This window comes from Balaenoptera borealis, assembly GCF_965194805.1.
Source record: "Balaenoptera borealis genome assembly, chromosome: 7".
NCBI classification, from domain to species: domain Eukaryota; kingdom Metazoa; phylum Chordata; class Mammalia; order Artiodactyla; family Balaenopteridae; genus Balaenoptera; species Balaenoptera borealis.
Window position 1 is genome coordinate 20,603,613 of NC_138864.1, and position 15,807 is coordinate 20,619,419.

Consider the following 15,807-nt stretch of genomic DNA (forward strand, 5'->3'; position numbering starts at 1 on the left):
GAACTGGAACCTCCCTTGCCGATAAGTGCAGGGCCAGCTTTGTAAACAAGTCACAATTGAGGTCGGAGCACAGGGGTGCTGGGCTATTATCCTTGTCAAGGGAACTCCGTGGAGTTCTACTAAGAAGGCGACGGTAGCAGGAAGCAGTGAGATGTGGTGGTTATGCCTGCAAAGCTTTGGCACCAGGCTGCCTGAGTACTAATCCATACTCCCCACATACTCAACAGACTCCTTGTCTGTAAACTGGGAATCGTGAGAGCTACATCCTGTGATTATGGTGAGAGGCAGACAAGGGGATGCATGTTAAGTCTCTAGCAGAGGGTGGGTACTTAGCCAAGTTTGCTATCCTGAATGTGGAGAATCAAATGTGTGCATTTGATATCACTTCATGGAATGCTTGAATTTATTTGGAAGATCAGGGAGACAGAGCTATCACCACTTAGACTGGAAGAGTTAGCTCTCTGGTTGCCATCTGTGTCCATGGAATGGGGCCTGGAATTAGCCACCGTGAATCCCTTAATCAAGCAAATAGGAGAGAGCATGTCAATAGCCTTGGACTTGGCTCTAATCATTCCTGTTTCCGGTGGCCCAGGACCCCCCTTTTATCCACACCCAACTTCCATTATCAGATTCTCTTTAGCAGATCTTGTGCCTCACCCCTTTAATATCCAGAAGTCCTATTTCTTCTCAAGGTCTGCTCACTGCGTCTAAGGTAGAAAGAGGGGACACTATGCCTCAGTGGAATCGTTTCCTCCTGTGCAGCTGAATGAGGTGGAGAGTTTTGAGTAAACAAGGACAAATCCAGCTCTCTTCATCTCTCTCCCTCTGCCTCAGGTTGCTTGAGTGCTGTCCTGCATGCTCAATGCAACACGGTGGTGAGGAAGACAGACGCAGGCCCTGTCCTCGTGGAGCTTACAGTCTAGAGGCGGAACGATCACAGACAGGTAAAGGACAAATAAATAATTTCATGTTGTTGATAATAGTCCCATGAAACACACAATTACCTTCTGGCTCTAGAATTGCTCCTCATACTTTCTGGACTACAGAATCAACACGGGCTCTTTTAAAATAGAACATTATCATTTCCTTTATAGATAATCTATCTTTATTTCTCTAATTACCATGTAAATTACCATCTCTAAGACTTTGAGCTACACAAACAAATATCAAAGATTTAATAAACTCTCAACATTTGAAAAAAAGCTTAAAATATGTATCACAACAGAAAAGGAAAGTTATATTATCCAATAACAGATATACATTATTTAGCATAGGCAATCATTAAAGATACAGACGTAACTGTAATTTTAACCTTTTAAGTGGACAAGTGAAATCGTGTGATTGTCAACATTAGTTGCTACACTATTCAGCAGCAGCAAGGATAAAGTATTTTATCTCATTGATAATGTTTATATTATTGCAGAAAAATGCTAAACATGATAATATTACAATTATTACTAAAGAAAAGAATGATTGCAACAAAAGATGAATATCTATTTAAATTAATATATATATTAATTGTAAAATGTAGAGAATATGGGGTAATTTTTAAATTATTATAAGACTAAAATATTCCATTAACATGCTTTAGTTAAAAATAATAATTCATGTTGTAACCAGAGCTTCAAAGGAAAGGTATTGGGATCATGCAAAGACCTTGTTCCCTCTGTGGCTCTGAGTTCCCCTGAGCCCTGGTCCATAGCGGCACCACTGGGCTCCCCCAACCTCCCAAAGGGCGGCTCAGGCCCAGGGTGCCCGTCCTCTTTTACTCCTGTGGCGTCCTAACCCGGACACCGACTCCTCAGGGCAGAGGGCCTGTGTGAGATGTTAGGAGGAGAGCAGCCGGCCTGAGCTAACGAGCATTGCTGCTGAGTTAGGGGACTGACTGAACTTGACCTTGGATGGAAGAAAAGCAGACTATTCAGTCAGACAAACTTTGGCTTACGCTTTGCCTTTGCCACTTGTTAGCTGAGAGACCTTGTACAGGTGATTCTCAGGCTCCCCTGAAAGCCTCAGGGAACCCTAGGCACCTTTCAGATTTTGAAGCCCACCACCCTTGGATTTTTTTTTTTTTTTGAGATATAATTCACATACCATGAAAAGTGTACAATTCAGTGGCTCTTAATAAATGTACTAGGTTGTGCAACCATCACCACTATCTAATTCCAGAACGTTTTTCTCACCCCAAAAAAGAGCCCCGTACCTATTAGCATTCACACAGCGTTCCTCCCCACCCCACCCCTGGCCCCAGCCATAGCCCCCAGGAATCTACTTTCTGTCTCCACGGACTTGCCTATTGCAGACATTTCATATAAATGGCATCCTACAATATGTGGTCCTTTCGGACTGGCTTTTTTCCCTTAGCATAATGTTTACAAGGGTCATCATGTTGTAACATGACTCAGTACTTCATTCTTCTTATGGAATAATATTCTCCCTTGGGTTGAGTTAGCGCCAGGGGTTGGTGAATTTCTATAGGGCCTACTTCTCTGCACAGACTTGCTATTGACGAGCAGTCAATACCCACCTTCCCCTGAACCTGAGGCCTGTGTACGAACGCTTTTGCTTTTAGTGACTCCTAGGTTCTGGAGATGTGTCTTTCTTGGGCTTCTGTCGAGATGTAAAACAGAGATCATGGTTATTATCTCACAGGTTATTGTTAGGATAATTGAAACAGGTTATAGGAGCATTTACCCTCTCCCTTTGTATTGCCTATGCCGCTTAGAGAACTCTCTGTTCCCACATTAAATAAGACCACATCTAGCCTCCCTGCTCCTGTGACCTGATCTGGGCACGGGGCTCTCTGAGGTGGTGGGACTTATGATTAAGCTGCGTCCTAGGTTCTGGGGGTGCTTCTGACTATGGTGCTGGAGATTATATATATATATATATATATAATCTATCTATCTATCTATCTATCTATCTATCTATCTATCTATCTATCTATCTATCTATATAATATATCTGGTGCTACTTTGCTACTTGCTTTAGCTCCAGGGAGGCAGTAAGCAGTGGGTGTCTGGGAGAAGCTTGGCTCAGAGAATTTGTTAGATAAATGCCTGAAAGGAAAGCTAGCGAGTGTAAGTGACTCTGTGAGGCCCCTCAGTCTCCACTGGAAGTGCTGAGTGGTAGCTGGTATCTCTGTGTAGAGAGTTCCTCGTCTTACGCTGCGGGTCTTTGGCCAGCCAGTCACCCTTCTCCTTGGCACTCCTTTCCATCAGGGAGTGACACTTTGGAATTGTCTTTAGAATAGATGGGGGACATTTCTTGGGCACTGAGACTCCTGGCTGGGCATTGGGATTTGGCAGAAAGTTAGAGCCTTGAACAAACCAGCACTGCAGGACTCAGAAATTCAAGTTAAAAGGGAATGGTCTGGGGAAAGAGTAGAGAGGTGACAGCACACTGCTTCAATTTTGGGGGGCCCCTCTTCTGTGAGCCACCCTTCTCATCACCCCACTTATCAGCCTCCCTCATTCTTATCACCTGGGGCAGTGATTCTACATCATCCCTGTGCGGCAGAATGACCTGGGGAGATTTAAATCACCTGGGGCCAGACAATCAGTAGGTCTAACAAGCCCTCCAGGTGGTTCTAGTGAGGCCCACGTTGAGGGGCACGGAGTTGGAGTTTCTCCTCACTCACCTCCAAGGAAGCCGCCTACGGGCTGCCATCCGACAGGCAGCAAGATGCAGTCTTCTGTACATTTGGGAGGAAGCCAGCTCCAGGAGCAGGAGGGAACTCTGACCAAGCGGGCCTTCGTCGGGGGCGTTTGTGGGACTCCATTCTCACTCTTTCAGTCCCTGTTACTGCTCACCCGGCTCTGCGGCTACGGGCAGCCTCTCCTGGGGCAGGAGAGTCTTTACCCCAGAGCCATCGTCGGTTCCAGTATTCGTGGAGGGGAAGTAGTCAGAAGCAGAGGACTTACGCTCCAGGACCATCTCTAATCAGCTCAGATGTTTGATGGGCAAGTTATGTGACCTTTGTGAGGTCCACATTTCTAATCTGAACAACCTCCCTTATATAGCTGTTGTGAGGCTCCAACAAAATAATGTAGTCACGAAAGGACATTGTAAATTGTGAAGTGCCATAAAAAAATGTTCATTCTATTATCATGGACCTCCAAGCCCCCTTTCCCTCTCAAGTGCTTCAACATCTCGCCAGTGGATCGAAACTCATCTCTGTCCCTGGAGTTGGGAGCTCAAACACCAAGGAGTTGGGAGCAAACCTGTTGGTGAGTAAACCTTGGTAAACAAGGTACCGCCAAACTGGATGGTGGGCACAGAGGTTTTGTTGTTGTTTTTCTGACAAAGGGGAAAAAGGAAAGAAAACACAGTGAGCTCTGCGTGACTGAATTTGTCAGAGTCCTCGGTTCCAATTTGGGTTGAAAAGATGGGAGAGCAGGAAACCAGGAAAAGGTGAAGACAGCAGGAGGGATGGGCCAGTGCATTGGGGCCCATGGAGGCAAGGGCCTGGGGAGAGCCCTTCCAGGGTTGGGCCAGGCGGCAGTGTGGTGCCGGGGGGCTGCAGCCTGAGTGCGTGGAGAGGGAATGAAACCTGGACCACAGCCTCCTCTGAGACCCTCCATAACCCCCAGCTGCCTCAGTGCCCCTAAGGGAGCTCCAAGAGGGCCCCCAACGTTCCCTCTGGGCCTGGGGTGCCGGTGTAGCCCATCACAGGAAATCCCCACTGCTCTCCCTGCACCCTCCTGGCCGAGACAACCACGATTCCCACACTGGCAGGAGAAAGGGGCATCATTTGTTGCATCAAAGGTAGAGGCAAGTGGAGGTGCAGTGGACCCGGCAGCAGGCCTGGTTCTCGTGAGTAATGCCCTTGATGGGGAAGTGGGGAGATGAGGAATCTGAGCGGGGGGAGGTGGGTGGGGGGTGCGGGAGTCTGGAGGGCTTGTAGTTTGCTGTTGCTGGGCAGGGCTCTGAGGAAAGAGAGGAGGGAGAGAAAAGAGAGCCCCGGGCCGCGTTTCTGCAGCCACCACGGCTGCTGCTGTGCCACAGCTCGAGCTCGCCAGAAAGCAAGTGGTTCTCCTCAGAATGAACATCGCTGAGGCCCCCAGAGAGCTTGGATGTAAGCTCGCGTGTGCTCAAGTCCCAGGGATGTGGCTCTGCGGAAATACCCATATCCAACCCCACTCGTGTGTGATTCCTTCCCATTTATGAAATGCTTCCTCTTATAACTTTCTGATTCTCACAACAATCCTGGAAGGTCAGTCAAGCCAGTTTTATCAACCCATTTTATAGAGGAGAAAACTGGGGTCCTGAAATGTGTAGTAAATTATCACCGAGTCCGGATTTGGAAGTGGTAGAGCTGGGAGTGGAGCGCGCGTGTGCTGACCTGGAGTTGTTTGTCTTGTGCACTTTTTGGTTTTGCGTCTCCAGTGATTTGGAGGTGGCCTTACCGAGTCTGTGATGCTGCCGGGCCCTCCGGAGCGCGTCCCTTCATCCCGCCCTGCTGGGCAAGTGCTGCACCCGACCACTTTTGTGTCTTGGCTCTTCTGGTGAGAGACTGTGGTTTGGCTGATGTGTGAACTTGAGCTCCTGCTTTTGCTCTAGGCATTGTGTGTATTTAATCACGTTTGACGGAATTTACTTTAGTCCAAGTTCAGGCCGTTCGCTTTCTTCCTCTCATTGTTGCTTTCATTTTTACTCACGCTCCGTGCAAGTGATTTGTCTTCTCTTAGGCCTCAAGTACACACTTCCCTCCCCTTGTTACCAAGTCCAAGATTAGGGCTTGCTTCACGACAGGCCGATAAATCGGGAGATGAGTTATTGGGGCAGGAATAGCGACTTTATTCGGAAAGCCAGCAGACCGAGAAGATGGTAGACTAGTGTCCCAAAGAACCATTTTGCCCGAGTTTGGATACTAGTTTCTTTTCTAGAACAAAGAGGAGGAAGTGAGGAGGTAAAGTAAAAAGGCAATAAGTTGTAAATATTTTTTGGCTCCGGCCAGACTCTGGAGGGGTTGTGTTAATTTCTTCTTTCCTGCAGCCATTCACAGGTGGGCCTGGTCAGGATGTTTCCTGTGTGCTAAACAAAGGTATTTTAGCTTAACACGCAGGCATGGGAGATGGGGTTCCTGGAGATGCGCTACTGTGTATACTTGAAGCTATAGGCACCATCCCCTTAGTGAGTAACTTGTAGCAAAAGCAATAGAATACAGAGGTTAAAGAAAAAGAAACAGATCCAATATAGAGTCAGATTTGTTCTTCCTGATTACACCCTCAGCAACCCTGACAGCCAGAGAAGATGCTCTCTCCCTTCCCCTTGGAAGGGCCTTTGCTTGCGGGACAGACTGTTGCCTTGGGAAAAGAAGCCAGAGTTCTCTTAGCTTCTTGGCTCTTCTTCTTCCTTAACCTGAACATTTGTTTTACTCTTCCTTTCTCTGGCTCGGGTTTTCCAAGGTTCCCTCCTGGCCTGTCTTGAGACTTCCCTGGAATAGCCTGCCTGAAGTTTTCCTGCTGCCTCTGGACACTTTCCCATTTAATTATTTAAACTAAGAATTATAATAACTGCTTGTTCTGGGTAAAAAAGGAAACTAGGAGCCAACATTCATAACGTGCAGCTCCCTTCTGAGCTCAAGAGGTGGCCAGGGGCCCGACTGTGTGATGCTTGAATTTCCTGGCGCGTCCAGGTTTGCCATGTGTTCGCGTGATTGCCACAGCAATGATGTGAAGCTGGCAGAGAAGGAACTATCATACCTGTTTTACAGAGGAGGAGACAGAGGATAACAGAGTCAAGTGTGATCTGACTTCATGTTTTGGCCTTAAATCTATGTATCTGAATTTTGCATAAGAAAACCCATTGTTTCAGAGTAGAGTATAAAAGTTCAAATATAGAGCCCAGGTTAATACTGGGTGTTGTCTCAGTCTGCTTGGGGTACCATAACAAAATTGCACAGACCGGGTGGCTTAAACAACAGAAATTCTAGGGAATAATTAAACTCAAGGTGTGGTCTTGAGAGCTCAAGGTATCAGGAGACTAAGGTGGTTTATGAATGGTCTTCTGCAGAGTGCTCCAGAAAGAAGTGGTGACACAAGTGACTGAGTTTGAGGTGAATGTGTAGTGAGGTCAGAGTCAAGAATGACAATGAGAGACTAAAGGCAGTATTAAAATTTGGAAGTGGAAATGGTAGGATTCTGCACACAAGCAGAGCTTGAAAATACAGCACAGCTTCTACCCCAGATGACTGCAGAAAAGTGGGAGCCTCTGCGAGAGTGGAGAGTGGAGTTTCCTTCTCTGCAAGGATAGCAGAGGACATAGAGGGTGGGGAACCTCTTTGAATAATAAAAGTGTTTGTTTACCATCAAAGGAGGAATGACAGCTGACAGTTGGTCTTAAGAAGGAGGCGAATAGTGGGAACTTGGACTTGAGGAGCAGAGTGGGGAAGGGGATAGATGATTAGAGGGTTTTGCAATGTTGATAATGTCCAAGGATGGTAGTGGGGTTGCTGGAACTCTGATGCAAGTTGGGTTAACGTTGGTGCCGCAAGCCTGGTTTTTCTCCATGCATAGGGCCCTTTGCTGTTCTATGTCCTTCTGTGGGCAAAAGTGAAGTCGTCGGGGACACAAGGAACGCTGGGACTTTTGTTTCCTCCTAAGGGAGTAATTTTCCACTCTAATCTAAAGAAGCAACTCTCCTGATAGGACTATCCACCAAGAGGTATTAAGTGTTAATCTGAAATTTTAATGCCATAAATACTTTAAACATTAAGCATTTCTCAACTGTTTGCCTTTGCTACACTCTATAAACTGAGGTCAGATAAAAATGTGCATCTGTGAAAATGGTTTTCTGAAGAGTGTTTATCAATTATAATTTAAATTTATATAATGAAACTTTTCCCCTAAAATATACATATTGTGGTTTTGTAACAAGGAGGAAGAATTCTGTCAGTGTGAATAGAGGGCCTATTTGGTCTAAGTTGGCAAAGCAGAAAGGAACATTCTTCTTTGCTAAAGGATTAGGGAAGACTTAAAATAGTCATCAAAATTGTCAGATCGGGAATGTTTTTGTGCAATATACAAAACATTCATTAGCTTACTCACCATGATTTTGACATCGTCTTCTCTGTCGTTCAGTCCTACTCCTCTATCACCAGGCGATGAGGAGTCAAAAATTATTTGGGGAAAGCCCCAATTCTCTCACAACAGATAAGTGATTACTCTCCAGGGAAACAGAGCGGAGGGTTCTTGAGCTAATGATCAAACCCCTGAGTCCACATCTAGCTTGTTCATTCTGACCCCTGGGGGTCGGCTTCTGCAAATGCGTCTACACGCTGGGACAGTATACACGTGACTACACTTTGGCTGGCACTGCCTTTAAAAAGAACTTTCATTGAACTGGAGCAAGAATGTGAAGCCATTTATTACCAAACTGAAGAGAAAAGGGCTATTAAAAGGCACCTGAATGCAAATGTGAGCTCATTGAAAACTAAAACCAAACAAAGGACTCTGGAATTTACTGGCAATTATGATTCCCCAGAAAAGGGTGTATTATTTATAGGGTGGTTAGGGAAGGCTCTATGATGAGGTGACTACGTCTCAGCTTCTCAAAATAGAAAAAAATGACAACCCAATGGCCAGTAAGGTGTTAGTTGATTGGCCTAAGATGTCACCTGTCACTAGAGTATTTTATTCAATACTTGACACAAAGTGCATTGGGATAATCCATTTGCTCTCTACATGTGGCTGGAAAGCAGGCAGGGGGTGAATACGTGTGAGACGTAGAGGAGGATTCTTGGAGAAGACGGGCTTTGAGCTGAGCTTTAGGGAATGAGTAAGGTTTTGACAGAAAGACAAGGGAAAGAATGACATTCCAGGCTGAGGGAACGACTTGAACAAAAGCCCAGAGGTACTGGAGTACTTACTGTGCTTGTTGCAGTTAGGTACAACAGACTGTGTTAGTTTTTTATTACCGTGGGAAGAGGGAAGAGGGCATCGTTCTCAGTCCGGAAAACACACAGCACCTGAGGTATCTCAAAAGGAGAAAATTTAATGCAGAAAATTGGTTACATGGCCAATGGAAGAGCTAAGAAGTCCAACAGAGGTGGTGAGACAGCTCCAAGTTTAGCAACAGCAGGAAGCTGCTACCTCCAATAGGGCTGGAGGGACAAAGAGTGGTGTTACCAGAGCCTGGGATCTGGGACCATCTTGTGGGAGCAGCGACCAGAGTAGACCTGCCTACAGACGCTAGGTCCATGGAAGACCATGTCCCACAGCAGCTGGCGATACAGTCAGATGATGATCTGAGGCCGAGAGAGAGGGAGAAATACACTGGCTTCTTCCCAGCTCCTGCCAGGGCTCCTGCTGGCCAACTCCACCCGGAAGCTGAAGGGCAAGGGAGCTTGGGAAATGTAGTTTCCTGTGACACAGAGCAAAGGGAGAAGGGCAGGGAGTGGATCTGAGAGCGGACAGGCAAATTATCCCCAAGGGGGTGAGGGGAGCAAAAGAGGAAGGGCAAGGCAGTTCTGATTATAGGAGATTATAGGCTGAAAGGGAGGGGCGGATAAGAAACAAATCATGGCAGCCTTTGGTGGGCTAAGGAGTCCGGGCTTTATTTTTTTCTCCAAAAGGAGCCACAGCAGGATTAAAAAAATGAATTTTTTTGAGTTTTTAAAATTATAAAAATAATATACATTCATTATAAAAATATTCTAACAGCACAGAAATGTGTAATATAAGAGTAAAAAGTAGAGGTTCTTGATTTCCTTTCTGATGGCCTTGCTTCCCACCCCCCACCCCACTCCCCAGAGGTTAGGAGTTGGGGATACTACACAGACACTCTTGAAGTGTATACAAATACCACCGCCACACACACACCACTACTACTAGTACTGCTACTACTTATAGATATAGGCATAATATGCCTCATTCATGTATTTTAATATGTATGTATTTTATGTACATATGAATACATAAATGGGGCATATTTATATGCAATATTATAATGCATGTTTATATTGATATTGAAATGCTTAAATGGACTCTTATTAAACATTCTCTTCTGTCATTTTGTTCTTTCCACTAAAAATACATCTTGGGCATTTTCTGTGTCAGTAAAGGCAATATATACATCTACCCTTGGTTTTATTAATGACTGTATAGTATTCTACAGCATGGAATTTATTTAACCAGTGCCTTATTAACAGGCATTTAGATTGTTTCCAGTATTTTGTTCTTATGAACAATGTTGCAATGAACATCTTTATACATACTCTTGTATTTTTGTCCAAGTCTGTAGAAATACAATTGCTGGGTAAAGGGGAAGGTACATTTCTAATTGAAAATATATGATCAAATTGCCCCCACTAGCAGTGAATCGAAGAGTTTCTCTCACCTTCTCAATGCTGATTGTTATAAATGAAGTCTTAGCTAATCTGATAACTTATGTTGATATTTAATTTTGTTTAAAATTTATATTTATTGAATTATAAAGAAATTAAATATTTTCCCTATATTTATTAGTCATTTGTATGCCCTTAGTGCATTTTTCTATTGAAAGGTCAACTCCTTTCTTACTGATTTTTTTTTTTCTTACTGATTTTTAAGAGCTCTTTGTATTTTATAGAAATTAGCCCTTAGACTTTTACTTGGGTTGCAAATATTTCTCTCTATTTGCTATTTGTCTTTTGACTTCATGATTTTTCCACCAAACATTTGCTTTTAATTATAGTCAGTAGTTTTTTAATGCCTTCAGAATTTTTTTTCATCCTCGAAAAACATCTCTCAATACTGTAAAAATATTCATCCATATTTCCTTCTATTACTTTCATTTTTTATATTTAAATCTTTGACCTATCTAGAATTTATTTTGATATAAGGGGTGAGTTACAGATTTTATTTTACTTTTTTCCACATAGCTGCTGAATTGTTCTAAAAATAGTTATTAATAATTTATTAATAATAACTTTTTTTCTTCACTAATTTGAAATGCCACCTTTATCATACACTAAATTTCCATATATATTTGGGTCAATTTCAGGAAAAATTTTTATCTGCCTCTTTCTACATAAATCCCATATCATTTTACTTAAAGTAGCTTTATTTTTTTTAATTTTCATACCTGGTAGGGCTAGTCATCCCTCATTCCTTTCATTTTTCAGCTTATTACACATACATTGTTACATATGCGTTCTCATGCAAGGTTTGCTGAATAGAAGACAACCACTCATAATGATGATGATGATGGTGATGACAGTGAATTTATTGCATGCTTATTAAGTGCCAGATCTTGTTCCAAGTGCTTTACTATTATTGATTAATCTCTGCTATGTTGTGAATACTAATATTATTATCATTTCCATTATGGACATGAGAAACCGAGAGGGTGAGGCCCTTATGCCCTCCTCAATATTTCTTAGTTTAAAAATTTCAAGACAAGGATTCATCTTCATCAGCTTTCCATGCCAGGATACCTCATGTGTCATTAGCCAAGCTATGGACTGGCTCATATTAAACTGTCTTCAGGTGAGGTCACAGTCTCTTGTAGCAAAGCAGAGCTCCTTAGCTTGGGCTGTGGTGGGACAGGCATCATGGCTGATATATTTGGTACATCCTCTGAATTACATCATTTGGGGAGTGCTTTCTCTTTTTGTTTGTTTGCTTGTTTTGTTTTTATTTGTATTTTATTGTCCGCTCTTGGAAAAGAAATCCATGTCTACTTAGGGATTTTGAATATGAGCAAATGAACTTCAATAAAACTTCTTGGGGGCAGAATCAACCTGCCTGATAGGAGACATAGGTGAATTCATATGGGATCAGGGGTTTTTGCCATGGCACAGCTAAGAAATATTTAACAGGTTCACTAGATCTCCTGGGAAGTCAAACTTATTAGCGAGCTTTATCTGGTTGGCCTATCCAAGACTAAACTCTCAGGTTTAAGTGGATATGATATTAGGTTGCAGCATTAGTAGTTGAAGCATTAGAGGAAAATGAGAAAATATAATGGATATGACACATGCTACAAATCTATGGCATTCACACCCAGAGTATTAAGAGCCTTTATAACCATCTTCTAAAAGAAAAGCTTTTTCTATAACTCTGCCAGAGAGAAACCTCACTGTTTGCTTTGAGAGAACATTCCATTAATTCTGTGGTGTAGAAAGGGAGTTGGAGTTTTGCGTTTGTGAAAGTCTCAAATATTTATGCATGACATTGGTGGATATTAAGGTGTTAGTATTACCTGTGTTTTTGCGGGAGCTATCTAAAGAACGATCCAACTGTTGAGGGAATCTAAAAACACCTGGTTCTTTTAAGCTTGTAGAGAATTACATAGTTTTCTACTAGAGTCTCTGGCTTACTTTTGAAAGCTTCCTCTGCTTTTCTGACTTACCGTGGTTTGTTCTTTTAGAGGATGCAAATCTCCCCATGAAAAGAGATCAAAGTGCTGGAGTATCAGAGGGCTTGAGTGTTGTTTTTAACCAGGACAGCAAACTGGAGAAAATGATATATAATAGTGTGTACAAGATCTCATATTGGGATGATTGTTTAATATTTGCATTTTATTCAAATTCTTAGCAGCTACTGGGAATTAAACACGGAAGGGAAGCTGTAGGAAAATCATCAACTGAATACCCATGCTGATGGCTGACACTTGTCATGCTCTGCCTTGTATCCAAGTTATTTGTGCCCTTTATCCCCTCATTAGACTCTAAAAAGATCCTCGAGAGTTGTATCTAAGTCATCTTCTTAAGCCCCCCAGCGATATAAAGTATTCAATAATCATTGTGCCGAAATGGAATTCCATTTAAAGACAAAAATTTCACAAATTTAAGGAAACTAGGATTTCATGAGAATAAGCATCTGAAAATAAGGACAACATTATCTGGAGAAAGGGCTGTCTCAGTGTGGCAAGCTCTTACTGCATTAAAATGAATTATAGTTATTCCATGATCCATTATCAAACTTTTCTAGATGATGAATGCCTCAGCCAAAACACTCTAGGACAGCTTTGGAGACAATGAATATAAAGTATAACCTGAGGGCAGGCTACCATCTAAATATGCTGGCTAGAAGGAAAACTGATAGAACCCCAAATTAAAAGCCTCATATTAGTTTTTACCTGCCACTCTTCTCTTCCTCTTTTCTAAATTCTTAGAGAACTCGCCTCCCGCAGGAAAAGTTATTTTTTCAGCCCCTTTCCTCACAGTCGCCAGTCACTGGTTTCAGATTTTCAGAAGACTGTGGTATCTTAAAATCTGCTGATACTAAAGGCATCTGGCAAAGAGAAGTTAATAACCTTAAATTAAGGCACTTAAAAGCACCCATGGAGGGCTTCCCTGGTGGCGCAGTGGTTGAGAATCTGCCTGCCAATGCAGGGGACACGGGTTCGAGCCCTGGTCTGGGAAGATCCCACATGCCGCGGAGCAACTAGGCCCGTGAGCCACAACTACTGAACCTGCGCGTCTGGAGCCTGTGCTCCGCAACAAGAGAGGCCGCGATAGTGAGAGGCCCGCGCACCGCGATGAAGAGTGGCCCCCACTTGCCGCAACTAGAGAAAGCCCTCACACAGAAACAAAGACCCAACACAGCTATAAATTAAAAAAATTAAAAAAAAAAAAAGGACCTTTTGAGTTTGGCAAAGCTGTAAAATAGTAATCAATATCATATTTTTTAAGATGACGCTGTTTCTAGTAGGTAATAATTTTCCTTTTGTACGCAGTTCATTTGCCACAGTATCCCTTGAAATTGATAGGGTCAGATCATCTCATTTTAGAAATAACAACAGGGAGAAGTGAAAGCAGAGAGCAAGTAACTCATTTGTACAGCATCACTCTTGTCCTAAATTATCAATAAGATGTGAAACTTTTGCTCAGCATTTGCAGTAAAGAACCAAGCCCAAGATGAGACCAATAGAGAAGAGGCATAATATGTTAGTACCAGAGTCATCGTTCTAGAATAGAAAGAGATTAATGTTAGCCTAAAATCCAACGTGAGGTTGGCCTTAGGGAAGACTCTGTTGGTTCCTGGAGTTGCTGTCAGAACTGGAGTGGTTTATTTAGGCACTTCATGGATGCTTTTTTTCTTAAGGGCCAGTAAACAGAACAGATTTTTATCTAGTGTCATTACACAGAGGTCACACCTGAAAACAAGATAGGTAAGCTGACTTAGTAAATTGTTGACTCTTCTGATCTTAAGTTTCAATGATAGGAGCATTGATTTTCCTGGTATTATCTCTCCGATTTGCATTTATTTATTTATCTATCTATCTATTTATTTATTTATATTGAAGTATAGTTGATTTCCAATGTTGTGCTGGTCTCTGCTGTACAGCAAAGTGACTCAGTTATACACATACAAACATTCTCTTTGATTTACCTTTTTTAAATATAAAAGTTTAATTGAGATATAATTCACATACCATACAATTCACCCATTTAAAGTATAGCAACAGAGTTGTGTAACCATCATCGCAACCAATTTTAGTACGTTTTCATCACCTCAAAAAGAAACCCCATAATCACGAATAGTTACTCCCCTACCATGCCCTGCCTCAGGCCTGGGTAACCACCAATCTACTTTCTGTCTCTATAGATTTGCCAAATCTGGACATTTAATATAAATCAAATCATACAATATGTGCCTTTTGTGACTGGCTTGTTTCACATAAACTTGGTATGATGTTTTCAAGGTTCGTCCATGCTGTAGCATGATAGTACTTTATTCTTTTCATTGCTGAAAATATTCAGTTGTACACCACATTTTAATCCATTCATCAACTGGTGAATTTTGTGTTGTTTCTAAATTTTGCCGGTTATGAATAATGCTGTTATGAACATTTTGTACTAGTTTTTATGTGGACATAGTTTTCATTTCTTTTGGTATATAACTAAGAGTGGTATTGCTGGGTCATATAGGAACTTGATGTTTAATCTTTTGAGGAACCATCAGACTGTTTTGCAAAACAGCTGTGCCATTTTACATTCCCACCAGTAGTGTATGAGGGTTTCAATTCCTCCACATCCTCACCAACGCTCATTATTCTCTTTTTGATTAACTGTCCTAGTGGGTAGGAAATGGTATTTCATTGAGTGTTTGATTTACATTTCCCTGATGGCTAATGATGTTGAGCATCTTTTCATGTGCTTATTGACTATTTCATATTTTCTTTAGAGAAATATCTATTCATATCCTTTGCTCATTCTTAAGTTGGACTCTTAATTCTAGTCTGTTGATCTATGTGACTATTCTTATGTCAGTATCACATGGTATTGATTACCGTACCTTTGTAGTTAAGTTTTGAAATTGAGAAATGTTAAGTCCTCCAACGTTGTTTTTCTTTTTTGAAATTGTTTTAGCTATTCTGAATCCCTTGCATTTCCATAATTAGAATCAGCTTGTCAAGTTCTACAACAGAGCCAGCTGGGATTTTCCTGAACATTGTCTTGATTCTGTAGAACAGTTTGGGGAGTATTGCCACCTTAACAATGTTATCTTCTGATCCCTGAACATGGATGCTTCTCCATTTGTTTAGATATTCTTTAATTTCTTTTAATAATGTTTTTATAGTTTTCAGAGTATAAGTTTTGCACTACTTGTTAAATTTATTCCTAAGTGCTTTATTCCTTTGGATGTTATTATAAATCAAATTTTTTCTTTATTTCTTTTTCAGGTTGTTTATTACAAATGTATAGAAATACAATTGAATTTTGTACATTTAATTTACTTTTGCTCTAAGGTAAACTTACGCTGGTAGCAGAAAAGAGCTGAAAGATATATTTTTTGTTCTAAGTAGATTGTGCTAATGAAATAACACATTGTAGCCCAAGCAGTGTCTTTGTTTTATCCTAACGACTGAAATATG